Source organism: Pan troglodytes, chromosome 5 (assembly GCF_028858775.2).
Source record: "Pan troglodytes isolate AG18354 chromosome 5, NHGRI_mPanTro3-v2.0_pri, whole genome shotgun sequence".
In the NCBI taxonomy this organism is placed as follows: Eukaryota; Metazoa; Chordata; class Mammalia; order Primates; family Hominidae; genus Pan; species Pan troglodytes.
Genome location: NC_072403.2, coordinates 48186621 through 48200657, shown reverse-complemented (window position 1 = coordinate 48200657; position 14037 = coordinate 48186621). Strand labels below are relative to the sequence as shown.

The window sequence follows — 14037 nt, the reverse complement described above, 5'->3', positions numbered from 1 at the left end:
AGTTGATCATGGAACTCAGAATGCATTTTTCTGTAGAAGTAGCTGGAATGCGATACCTGGTCTCCCCATGATATGTCTGAAATAAAAGAGTAATAGCATTGGCCCAATAGATAATTTGTATTAATGTTGATGGTTTAATTAATGAATTATTAATAAGCCAGCACCCTCTCTTACTTGGAAGACGACAACAGCTTTCTCCACTCTTGTCCTCTTGTAGTTTGTTCTCCACGTGAAAAGTGAATCAGACCCCATCTCTCCTCTGCTCACAACCCTCCATGATCTCTCTTTTTTTTTTTTTTGAGACGGAGTCTTGCTCAGTTGCCCAGGCTGGAGTGCAGTGGCACGATCTTGGCTCACTGCAACCTCTGCCTCCCAGGTTCACGCCATTCTCCTGTCTCAGCCTCCCGAGTAGCTAGGACTACAGACGCCCACCACGACGCCCGGCTAATTTTTTTTGTATTTTTAGTAGAGACGGGGTTTCATCATGTTAGCCAGGATGGTCTCGATCTCCTGACCTCGTGATCCACCCACCTCGGCCTCCCAAAGTGCTGGGATTACAGGAGTGAGCCACCGCACCCGGCCCCTCCATGATCTCATGCCTACAGCCTGGCCTCCTGCCTTGCTGACCGCACCTGCCGGCTCCCTCCACCAAGTTCATTCCACCAAAGAGTGGAAGGACACAGCTGCTGTGTCCACTGCCTGGGACTCTCTTCCTTCCCTGAGTCACCTGGTTCAGCCAGTTCATTTAGGCCTATGCCCAGATGTCACCTTTTCAGGTGACCATGAATAGGCGCCACCCATGTTCATCACTCCTCTGACCCTTACCCTGCTTTATTTCCCTTCATAACATTCATCATACCTGCCATGACATTGCACACATGCCTGCTTACTTGTATATTGTTATTCTCCTCCACTAGACTATCAGCTCCACAAGGGCAGGGACCTTTTATTTGTTTCCTGCTGTGTTTCCAACACTAGAAGAGTACCCAACATATAGTAGGTGCTCAATAAATATTTATAAATAAATAGATGAATGCACAACTGAATGAGTGATATATCTCTACACCTAACCAACAGCAGATTGTGGTTTACATGCAGAATTTATCACACATTCCAAACATCAACGCCAAAAAGGAATTTCTTCCTTTCCTTGCCCTTGGGATTGGAAATGCAGGGACTTCATTTTAGTAATGAGTTTATAGATTATTCTGGAAACCAGAACTTCTTGTTCTGCATTTTTGGCAAAAATAGACACCTGCTTTCTTGGAGAGTAGCTTCTCAGAGTTCTGAAGGCTTCTTGGGGCTTGACAAATGGTTGGGGGTGGGTACTCTTTGGTCTCCTTAGCCTCCTGCTACCAATTCTGCTGAGACTGGCAGTGTTCTCTTGATTACACTAGAGCAGGGTTTCTCCTACTAACATTTTAGACCAGATCGTTCTTTGTTGGGGGCTGTCCCATGCCTTCCAGGATGTTTAGCAGCATCCCTGGCCTCTACCCATTAGATATTAGAAGAACTCCCCCAACTGTGACAACCAACAATGTCTCTGGACATTGCCAAGTATCCCTTGAGGAGTAAAATCACTCCCTGTTGAGAACTACTGCTCTACCGTGTACAGAAAGCCCCACCAACAACAAAGAATTATCCAGCCCACAGTGTCACAAATGCCAAGGTTGAGCTACGCTGCTCTGAGAGCCCTGTCCAACAGGACTCTGCATTGAGGGAAATGTTCTATTTGGTGCTGTCTAATATGGTAGCTACTAGCCACATGTGGCTATTGAGCATCTTGAAATGTGTAGGCCGGGGCGTGGTGGCTCATGCCTATACTCCTAGCACTTTGGGAGGCCGAGGCAGGAGGATTGCCTGAGCCCAGAAGTTAGAGGCTGCAGTGAGCTGTGAGCAAGCCACTGCACTCCAGCCTGGGTGACAGAGTGAGGCCCTGTTTCTTAAAAAAGAAAAGAAAAGTAGTTAGTGCAACTGAAAAGCTGAGTTAAGTTTAATTTTAGGCTGGGTGCGGGGGCTTATGCTTGTAATCCCAGCACTTTGGGAGGCAAGACAGGCAGATTGCTTCAGCCTAGGAGTTGGAGACTAGCCTGGGCAACATGGCAAAAACCTGTCTCTGCTAAAGGAGACCCCTGGTGGCGCATGTTATTGTAGTCCCAGGTTGAGGCGGGAGGATCACTTGAGCCCAGGAGGTTGAGGCTGCAGTGAGCCCTGATCATGCCACTGCACTCCAGCCTGGGTGACAGAGTGAGACCCTGTCTCAATAAATAAAACAAAATAATAAAATAAAGTAAATTTTTAAGTTTATTTTATTTTAAATTAATATTCATTTAAATATCCACTTACGGCTAGTAGCTGCCATATTGGACAGCACAGCTCTACAAAGTCCAGTGCTGCTCACACTTCAATGTGCATATGAATTATCTGGGGATAGCAAAGTCCAATTCAGCAAACTTGAGGTGAGGACTGAGAGTCTGTAAATTCCCAGGGATGCTAAGGCTTCAGGTCTAAAGACCACACCTTGGAGTAAGATGATCTAAGCCTGGGACCTAAAGAGCATTTCGCACATATAACACAGAGATGAGATTCCTGCTGCCTGAAAGAGCTTGTTGAAGAACCAGTGGCATAGAGTAGGGAGAGAGAAAAAATATGGTCTGTGGAGTCAGACAGATACTGATTTGAATCCATTGTTAGCTCTGTGCCCTTTACTTCGCCTCTCTGAGCCTCCATCTCCTTATCTATAAAATAAAAGAGATCATTTCTACCTTGCAGTGTGATTCTGAGATAGTGCATTTAAAAACACCGAACCCAGTGCCTGGCAGATACTTGGCACTCAGTAGGTAAATAGTATCAGTCATTATGGATTCATCCAAAGTAAAGGCATCGTTTACACAAATCGACCCTGCCTTTTAGGCTGTGTTTGGGGACCACCCCTCTCAGAGTCACCCAGGTTGTTCTTTTAAAAAATAGGTCCCTGGGCCCAGCGCAGACCTAATGAGTTAAAGTCTCTAATGGTAGGGCCCAGGAAGCTTCTTTTAAAAAAAGAAAAAATATATATTAGGTAAAATTCACCAACATAAAATTAACCATCGGTCATTTTTTTTCATGTAAAAAATTTTTAACTTTTATTTTATATTCGGGGATACATGTGAAGGTTTGTTACAGAGGTAAACTTATGTCATGGGAGTTTGTTATACAGATTATTTCATCACCCAGGAATTAAGCCCAGTACCCAGTTGTAATTTTTTCTGCTCCTCTCCCTCCTCCTGCCCTCCCCCCTCAAGTAGACCTCAGTGTCTGTTGTTTCCTTCTTTGTGTTCATAAGTTCTCATCATTTAGCTCCCACTTATAAGTAAGAACATGGGATATTTGGTTTTCTGTTCCTGCGTTAGCTTGCTGAGGACAGTGGCCTCCAGCTCCACCCATGTTCCTGCAAAAGACATGATCTCGTTCTTCTTTATGGCTGCACGGCCATTTTAAAGTATACAAGTCATTGGCGTTTCCTGCATTTACAATGTTGTGCAACCTCACCTAGGTCTAGTTCCAAGGCATTTTTGTCATCCCAGAAGGAAACCCTGTACCCACTCACCATTCTGCCCTCCCCAGCCCCTTGCAACCACTAACCTGCTTTCTGCTTCCATGCCTTGGCCTATTCTGGTTGTTCCAGATAAAAGGAACCATACACTATGTGACCTTTTGTGTTTGACGTCTTTCACTTAACACCCTGTTTTCGAGGTTCATCCATGTTGTTGCATGTATTAGTGTTTAATTCCTTTTTATTGGTGAATAATATTCCATTGTATGAATATAACACATTTGTTTATCCACTCATCAGTTGATGGACATTTGGGTTCTTTCCACCTTTTCGGCTCTGTGAATAATGTTTCTAGGAACATTTGTGTGCAAGTTTCTGTTGGAGTACCCATTTTCAGTAATGTGGGGTATATACCTAGAAGCAGAATTCCTGGGTCACATGGTAATGCAATGTTTAAATGTGTTGAGAAACCACCTGAACTTCCCTCCACAGTGGCTACACCATTTTCCATCCCTACTGGGAATGCATAGGGTGCCAGTGTCTCCACTTCCAGGTCAACACTTGTGATTTTGTGTTTTTGGTTGTGGCCAACCTGGTGGGTGTGAAGGGAAGCTTCGTTCTTCACAAGTTCCCAGGATGGTTCGTGTAGACCTGAAAGTTGGAGAACCACCACTTTGATGAGAGCTCCTCTTTCAGTGAGTTCAGTCAGAGTCTACTGCTTCCAGGTTCTGGGACTCCCTGCAGCAGTGCCTTTGTTGGGCTGGGGAAGCCCATCAGGGAATTGGAATTGTTACTTCGTGTGCTGTTGTAATAGCGATTGGATCTTTTTTTTTTTTCATACATTTACCCTCTCCCCTTTAGTAAGCACAACTGAGTAGAAAGGAACAGTTTGCCATTGACTTGTCCTGGGAAAGCCAGATCAGCACAGATGACCCACCCCCTGGTGTCCCCTGGGTGAGTTTCTGCAAAGCTCCTCTACTTGTCCATCTGAGGCTGGCCTGGAGGGCCCGTTCCAATATGAAATAGCCTTGAACTCTCCTGTTTTAATAAAATTTAATGTGGAATTTTGTATTCTACTGTGTAATATAGAGCTGGGCCTGTTTTAATTAAAAATTAAAGGATTTTACTCCAAATATTTAAGTGTATTTCAGAAACACATCAAGTTAATCCTGTGGCCCTTAGGATGAACGTGATAAACCTGAGTAAAGGGACAGAGGAGTGTGAGGGGAGGAGGCCGTGTGGGGAGCACTTAATGAAAGGAATAGTATTCCTCTTTAACAATGAGGGTTTTGTTTTCTTCTTCTGGAATTTCCTCAAAATTAATCTCTAGGGTGGAACACAACATTTAAGTGATACATTGTATATGCAAGCAAAGGGAGCAAGGTCCTACTATTAATATAACTGCCTGCACTGCTTCAGAATTGTTCTAGGACATAAGCCAAGGTCCTCTTCTTCAAGTCGGCGTCTCAGCCTTGGCCACATATCACAACCACCTGGCGAGCTTTACACGCTCTTGTTTAACAGGGTGTTCAACAAGAGCCCAGGTGAAACCCAGGCATCCCTGGTTTCTAAAGCTCCAGGTGATTCTGATGTGTAATCAGGATTGACTGCTGTGCCAGGCCATTAGACACAGCGGTGAAAAAAACGGACATAGCCCATGCCCTGATAGAGCTTACAGTCTGACTGGGGAGACCAACTCGTTAATCACATAATTGATTAATTACAACTGTGATAAATGCTGTTGCCCAGTTAAATTTCAGAGGGATGGAGACATCTTCCCAAAGCTATAGCCTGACAGATGAGTAGATGCTAATGAGAGGAGAGCTGGGAAAAGGGCATCCCAGGCAGCGGGACTGGCATGTGCAAAGGCCCTGGGGTAGAAAAGAGCTTGGTGTGTCTGAGGACTTGAAAGACAAGCTGGTTGGAGCTGTGAGCAAGGAGGGGTGGGCAGCCTGAGGCTGGGGAGCAGATGGTAGCCTGTCACCCATGTTAGCCTGTGGTGAGTCCACCTGACATGCTGTCAGTGTTTGAGCTGCTCTGATATTGGTGTGAAAGGCCCAAGCTTCTGTGCTCTGGAATGAGCAGATACACGAGGGCCTGATTAAGTGATCTGCCTATATCCCATCATGGTCTGGGCAGGATCCCCTTCCTCCAGTGCATGAAAATTATTCTTTACTCAGCCTCCATGGAGAGAGAGGAAGGGCATCAAAAGAAGGGAGAGATTGGCCGGGCGTGGTGGCTCACACCTGTAATCCCAGCACTTTGGGAAGCTGAGGCAAGTGGATCACTTGAGGTCAGGAGCTCGAGACCAGACTGGCCAATATGGCAAAACCTCCACTCTATTAAAAATACAAAAATTAGCTGGGCATGGTGGCGCATGCCTGTAATCCCAGCTACTCGAGAGGCTAGGGCAGGAGAATTGCTTGAACCTGGGAGACAGAGGTTGCAGTGAGCCGAGATCATGCCACTGCACTCCAGCCTGGGAGACAGAGTAAGACTCTGTCTCAAAAAAAAAAAAAAAAAAAAAAAAAAAAAAAAGGAGAGATATTTGGAGAGAGAATGGGAGTTTTCCTCACGTCTGAAAAGTTTCTGGGCCTCACTTGAAAATTACATCTCCTTCTGGCATCTCCACATAGAACTCATTTGACAGAACTGTGGGTCCCTAGGTGACTGGAGCCTGGGATCTCATTGCAGTGATTCCTCTCTGCACTGTTTCTCAGATGCTCTGTAGAGCCTGTCTCACATTTAATTCCTCCCTCCTCTCCATTTTCCTGCATCCCCCTCCCCCTGTTCCTTTTTCTTCTTTTTAAAATCTGTGCCAATTTCTAATGAATTGTGGGTGGCATGGAGGGAATTCTTCACACTTCATTTGGTCCTGCTTCATAGTTTATATCCTGTGTCCCTCCCTTCCCCTGGCTGAACCCCCCGTCCTCGGTCTGGTAGATGTGAGCTGTTCTTTTCCTTTCAACGGCCTTGTGGCTGCAGAGAACCCCTCTTTGATTTGGGCTTTTAGATACTCATTTACAGTGCTTGTTCCTGTGTATTAATTTCTTCCTTCCCTAAAACTCCTAATCTTCACTCTCCCTTAACTCCGACAGCAGTGTGGCCTGTGAGGCGGCATTTGTCACCCCCATTGTATAGAAGGGAAACTGAGGTTCTGATAGCGTGGGGCTGTGGGAAGATTCTGGCCTTGCTTGGTGGCATGATAGATGTGACAGGTCCTTGGAAAGTCACACAACCCTCCAGGGCTGCCTCTTTACTGGTCATATGGGAAGGAGATAAGATTTCTACCCCTGTAAGGAGGTAGAGTGATGGGGTAAAGAGGATGGGATTTGGCCCTTAAAGCTCTGGCTCAACCACTCAGTTCTGTGGCCTTGGGCAAGGCATCAGACCTCGGCTTCCTCACTTGTAGAATGGTGATCCCTACGGCACCTCAGCAGGATGGTTGTAAGTACTAGAGGCACTGTCTGGGAAGTCCTAGCAACGTGCCTGGTCTGAATGGGATATAGTAGCTGTTCTTTGGCCGTTGGGATATAGTAGCTGTTCACCTCCCCTGCCATCTGGGATTCGGCTGTTTGTCCAAGAGGACTCTAATCATTATGGTGGAGCTGGAATTAGAACTAGAATCCAGGTCTACTGGCTTCAGGCCCTCAGCTCCTGGGAGGAGCTATCTGTAAGCACCCTGGTTTTGTGAGCTGGATAATTCTTGCTGTGGGTAGGCCTTTCTGTACATGGTAGAATGGTAGTTCTCAACTGGGAGTGATTTTGCAAGAGACAGTTGGCAATGTCTGGAAAGTTTTTTCATTGTCTCGGCTTGGGAGGTTCTACTGACTTCTAAGGGGTAGGGGCCAGGTATCTGGATTGTTCTGGGATCTCTCAGCACAGTGGTTGGGGACCTTTGAAGGCACAGACCAAGAAACAGCAAGTCATCAGAACCCCTGGTCAGCAATAGCTGACTCTGAGCCTTGCAAAGCTGCCCTGCAGCGTCAGCACCGGCTGGGAAATCCTTGTGGATTCTTGTGGATATTCACATGGAGGGAGGGGCATGATTATCCCCACTCACTGGGTATAGTGCTAGCAACAGCTGCCACTTATCCAGGGCCTATTAGGAGCAGGGGCAGCGTGCTCAGTGAGGGACCTACGCTCTCACTGATCTGCCTGTTCAGCAAGGAAGACACTGCTAAGTAACCTCATTTCACAGAAGTGGGACAAGGCCATATGGCTAGTGAGGGGCAGGGCCAGACCTAGGGCAGAGCCTAGGTCTCCTTAGCTCCAAAGCTCACATGCTATGCATGAAATTGCATGACCTTTCTTAGAAAGTAACACCCCTGTGAGGCTTCTCCAGCAATCATTTTAATAGAATGCTTATCCACATCCCTATGTCAGCACTGGCCACCTAATTTTGCCACCGGCCAAACTGAATTTACCACTGTTGCAGAAAACAAGTAGGTAAGAATCTTAAAACTTATCATACATTGGGAGGGAGGGCAAGGGTGCCCCTATTTTGGATGTCTCATGCCAGTTTGGGAAGAGGGAGAATTTAGCAGTTAGGCACAATATGTTCCTGATTTGCCCTAGAAAACTTCTTGGGTGCTTTTGGAAAAACCTGTACATCTTCTTTTTTTTTTTTTTTTTATGAGACAGTGTCTCCCTCTGTCACCCAGGCTGGAGTGCAGTGGTGCGATCTCTGCTCACTGCAGCCTTCACCTCCCAGATTCAAGTGATCCTCTCAAGTAGCTGGGACTACAAACACAAACCACCACACCTGGCTAATTTTTGTATTTTTTTGTAGAGATGGGGTTTCACCATGTTGCCCAGGTTTTGTCTCAAACTCCTGGGCTCAAGCGATCCACCCACCTCTGCCTCCCAAAATGCTGGGATTACAGGTGGGACCCACTGTGCGCAGCCAAACCTGTACATCTTTAATGCCTGTCTTGAATACCACAGTGATTGGAGCACAGTGTGAGGTTAAGAAACAGTGCAGTCCTGATTAAGAGCCTTCTCTCCTAATTAGAGTATGCCATGCTCCATCCTGTCACAGGACCTTTGCACAGGCTACTCGGTGTACCAGCAGCACCCTTGCTCTCTATCTTTCCCCTGCTGCCCTCCCTACTTTGCTTCAGTAATTTATTCTTAGGGCTCATATTAAAGACTAATTCCTTAGGAAAGCACTTCTGCCCCATGTCCATGCTAGTCCATCTTCTGGCATATGCTATTATGCATTAGCTATGTTTCTTTAGGGGACCACTATTATAGTTATCTCTAATTTGTTAATGTTGGTTTCCTTCTTGCACTTGATTGTAAGCTCCATGAAGGTAGGGAACACATTGGTCTCACTCAGCTGTTGTATGCCAAGTGCCTTGCATTTGCCTAGTACGTACTAGGCACCAGCCAACATTGGATGGGTGAATGGATGGTTAGATGAATGGATTGAGCTAGTTAATTTCATTTCCTTTCCCTTAACTCCAGCCAATAATCTCTTCTTAGGGAATTGTAATTATCTGTTTATATGGTTCTCTTGAGCCTCTTTGAAGAAGAACCTGTCTTTAGAAGCCCTGAGTCTAGCTCCATGCCTGACTTACAATAGATGGCTAATAAAAGTTGGCCATATGTTGTCTAAGACAAACTCTTGCCCATAAGACAAGCAGTTCCAAGAGCTCACGCCTCTGCAGAGAGGACCCCAGAGAGTTGTTTTCATACATAGAGGGTAAGGATGGTGAATTTATTCACAGAAACGGAATGAAGTGCATTCCTGCTTCCCACCCGTGCCATGCTTAGCTCCTTGGTAAGGTCTGCTATTCAGGTTGCCAGTTACTGTATTGACTTATTTGTACATAAACAGTTATTCCCCATAACCTTCCCTTCGCCAACATTCAGAGATAATGATACACAATCTTTGTAACATTACAGATGTTGCTTCAAAAACACTCTGTTGCTATAGGAATGTTTGTGATGTGCTTATCGCTAGAATTTCATGAGCAACAAACTCCAAAATTGCAGATGATTTAACATTTGAAGCAGGGAGTGAGAGTGTATGTGTGTTTGCATTTAAAAAAAAAAAACAAACAAGGCTTTGAAAAAGGAAGTTTTCTTCTGCAGAGTTATCTTCTTCTAAAGCTTAAAATAAGAACTACTTAAAAGCAGCGAATTTAGAAGAATGAGCACTTTCTCTTAAACATTCAAATGGGTGAAAATGACTTGTAATGCCTCCCTCAAGTATTAAGGAAATAGGCAGTTAAAGGTTTTTTTTGGAGCTAGCTGTCACAGACAAAGGATTTCTCATTAAAAAAAAAAAAATCATTTTATAGCATTAAATAGTAGGAATGCATACCAGCAGCCCTTTTGGCATTTTGAAAATGATTTATTTTCTGAAATGTCCCAGTGCATTTTAATAGATGACTCTTTGTTCTTCTCATTCAGGGAGGGAGCTTCAGGCGGGGTTGCCATAGTTAGGGTTGGGAAGTTCAAGGTGGAGGCAGACAGGGCTCCAGGAACAGCTTTCCATGAGCCTCACACTTTGTTACCTGAACACAGCAGGTGGGTGCCACCACCTATCTCCAAACAGCATGGAGCCACACTTTCCCAAAGCTCCTGCTGTGGTTCTCCTTCCCAAAGAGAGACTCTCTGAATTAACTTTTTATAGTCCAGAGAGTGAATTTGAAATCATTTTTCTTTCTAGCCTCCCTCTCTGAAGATATCAGCTAGACATCTTAGGAAAGGTGTGCAATGTGGAAGTCTCTACTATAGCAATGCTACTACTCAGCTGTGGCTCAGGAGTGGTGCTCTCTGCAAACTCTTTAGCGGTCCATGAGATAAGTTCAGAAATTGAGTCGGTGCTTAGTAACTTTCATGCCGATTTGACAGAATAATCTGTTGAATCAAAGAACTTAAAAGTGAGCTTGCACTTTGTATCAGTATCTTTTCATTTCCTTTTTCTAGCAGTTCATTTTTACTATATTTTATTAAAGTAGTCATCTCTAATGGTGTGGAAAATTTTTAAAAAACTGGTCCTTCGGCTGAGCACGGTGGCCCACGCCTGTAGTCCCAGCACTTTGGGAGGCCGAGGCGGGCAGATCATGAGGTCAGGAGTGCAAGACCAGCCTGGCCAACATGGTGAAACCCCGTCTCTACTAAAAATACAAAAATTAGCCAGGTGTGGTGGTGGGCACCTATAATCCCAGCTACTTGGGAGGCTGAGGCAGGAGAATTGCTTGAACCTGGGAGGCAGAAGTTGCAGTGAGCCAAGATCACACCATTGCACTCCAGCCTGGGCAACAGAGTGAGACTCTGTCTCAGAAAAAAACAAAACAAAACAAAAAAACTGGTTCTTCATGACAAATAACTTGAGAAGCTGTATGCCAAGGCACCTGTAAGCTGCTGTAGCTCCCCCATGAGGAAAGTCAGCTGTTGAATGGATTTGGGGAATCACAGCACTTAGCAAATGATATTATAATGAAACTCAGATCTCTCTCTGTCTCTCTATATCTCTCTGTGTCTGTCTGTCTGTCTGTCTGTCTGTCTCTCTGTCTCTCTCTGTTTCCTAAGTGCAGAGACTGCATCCAGTTCATCTCCATGGCCTCATTCCTCAGTGCCCTGCCTGGCACATTGCAGGCCTTTGGAAATGTTTGTTGAATGCATGCCTGTCTGCTTCCTCATTACCTAAGAGTAGGTGAGGACAGCCTCGGGAATTTCCCTGGGATTTCTGGTAGTGTCTTCTGCAGGATGGTGATGAAGAGCTAGGAGCAAATGATGAGGAAATGACCTTTCCTTTTTCTTTTCCCCACAGGACCAGGCCTCCTCTTCCCACCTGTCCAGCAGCATGAAAGCAGCATGATTGGCCGACCGCAGGAGAAGCCCCCAGAACCAGGCCCCCAACTCAGCCATCTGCGGAGGTCAAGGTGAGCTTGCTTTCCTTCTTCTGGAAGGCTGAGGAATTTTCATTTTCATTTTAACGCTTTCTGTATGCATTTGTAATCCCTTGCTATGTGCTAGAAGAATGAGGTTTCCTGGGATGAGGGTGGACTTAGAAAGTGCATGTCACTTTACAGATTAAAGTGTGCTCATTTTGGTTAAAGGAGAGGCTGATATGGAGCAGAAAGGACTGAGTTGAGTGTCTAGAATGGAGCTCTTATTATTCTTCCACCACCTCCTGAATCTGGGACCTTGGACAGGTCTTACAGGATGGGGTATCCAGGGAATTTTGAATGAAAAAATCTCTGAGACAGGATAGAATGGGAAAGATTACTCAGTCCACGACCTGAGAGTCCCAGTACCTGCTAGACAGACTTCTGTCCCACACAGAGTCATAAGGGGCCTTAGATGATCAGTCAGGCCAGTTTGCAGCCAGTGTTGGACAGTTAGTTGTTAGTTCTGTCTGCTGGTCTCTGCTCTGCCATTAGGAACCACAAAGACTTGGCTTTCAAAGACTCTTCCACATGCCTCTCTCATTGGGTTTGAAGATTTGAAGATTTGGCTGTCATGACTCCGTCTTTCTTTTTTTGGTATAAATTCTCCCTAGAGACTGGTGCCAGTCACCTTGTCCTCTCGTCCCCTCTGTGTTGGAAAGGGCTTTAGTTACCTCCAGCGTCTGCCTTGCTGGTTGCTCATGCAACCTGCACCATCTTCAGTAGAGAATCATTCATTCACCATTCGTTCTTCAGTGGCTATTTACAGCCTCCTTTGTGACAGGCACTGTGCTAGACTCTGGAGATATATCAATGAAGAAGAAAGACAGGGTCTCTGTCTTTTAAGACAAAATAGGTTTAGATCCTTAGAGTTTGAAATATGCATTGAACTACTTCCGTGGGCTCCTTTTTTACATTTTTATCTCTGCAACTTTTTTTCTTAAATGTCCCATAAGTGCTTCAAAAAACATCTTTAAATATTGGATATAGTTTTCTATATATCATCATTGAAAGATAAGTTAGCTTATTGTGCAGCTCAAATCATCTATAATATGTTCCTTTCTGATTTTGTCTGATTATCTATCAATTATTGAGAGAGGTGTGTTAAAGCCTCCCACTGGATTTGTCAGTTGCTCCTTGCAATGCTGAAATTTTTGCTTTATATGTTTTGAGGCAATACTATTTGGTGCATAGATGTTTAGAACTGGTGTATTTTATTGATGAATTGGGATTTATTTCTACCATCTTTATATGCATTTAATTTTTTCTGCTCTTTCTTTTAGGTTGAGGTATTTTCCCCCCTCATTTCGTTTTCCGTCTTCTTATTTGTAACTTGCACACTCTATGTCTGTTATTTCTGGGGTTACCCAGCTAGCTACCTGGATAGATGATAGATAGATAGATAGATAGATAGATAGATAGATAGATAGATAGAAAAAAACAGACTCTGTGTGTGTTTTTTCAGGGGTTATCCAGCTAGCTAGATATATATATATGTAGATAGATAGATAGATAGATAGATAGATAGATAGAGACAGACAGACAGACAGACAGACAGACAGATAGATAGATATTTTTAGAGACAGGGTCTTGCTCTCTTGCCCAGGCTAGCTTCAAACTCCTGGGCTCAAATGATACTCTCACCTCCTCCTCCCGAGTAGCTACCTTAGCTTTTTTTGTTTGTTTTTTGTTTTGTTTCGTTTTGTTTTTGAGACGGAATCTCTCTCTGTCTCCCAGTCTGAAGTACAGTGACACAATCTTGGCTCCCTGCAACCTGCACCTCCTGGGCTCAAGCAGTTCTCCTGCCTGAGTCTCCTGAGTAGCTGGGACTACAGGCGTCTGCTACCACGCCTGGCTAATTTTTGTATTTTTAGTAGAGATGGGATTTCACCATGTTGGCCAGGCTGGTCTCAAATTCCTGACCTCAGGTGATCCACCCGTCTCGGCCTCCCAAAGTGCTGGGATTACAGGCATGAGCCACCGTGCCCCACCAATTTTTGTATTTTAAGTAGAAACAGGGTTTTACCCTGTTGGCCAGGCTGGTCTCGAACTCCTGACCTCCAGTGATCCACCCACTTCAGCCTCCCAAAGTGCTGGCATTACAGGCGTGAGCCACCACCCTCAACCTATTTTACGTTTTCATCTCTTTGTCTCTCTGTGCTGAACTCTGAATAATTTATTCAAATCTATCTTCTGGCCGGGGGAATAGCTCATGCCTGTAATCCCAGCACTTTGGGAGGCCTTGGTGGGTGGATCACCTGAAGTCAGAAGTTTAAGACCAGCCTGGCCAACATGGTGAAACCCCATCTCTACTAAAAATAAAAAAATTGGCCAGGTGTGGTGGCGCGCACCTATAATCCCAGCTACTCTGGAGGCTGAGGCACAAGAATCACTTGAACCCTGGAGGTGGAGGTTGCTGTGAGTTGAGACCATACCACTGCACTCCAGCCTGGGTGACAGAGCCAGACTTTGTCTCAAAAAAAACAAAAACAAAAACACAACAACAACTATCTTCTATTTAACTAATTTATTATGTGTCTAAAATGCTCTTTAACCCATTCATTGGATTTTTTCTTTTTGCTTTATTTATTTGTCATT

General features: G+C 44.9%; 1 protein-coding gene across 16 annotated transcripts in view; it reads left to right on the top strand.

Annotated features, from left to right (window-relative positions):
* The window catches only part of TRERF1 (transcriptional regulating factor 1), a 227430-nt gene that overhangs the window by 140477 nt on the left and 72916 nt on the right, over positions 1-14037 (top strand). For all 16 annotated transcript variants that reach the window (XM_063813036.1, XM_063813035.1, XM_063813039.1 and 13 more), the window contains exon 4: positions 11322-11433. The gene's annotated coding sequence lies outside the window, so the exon portion shown is untranslated. The remainder of the gene's footprint in view (positions 1-11321; positions 11434-14037) is intronic.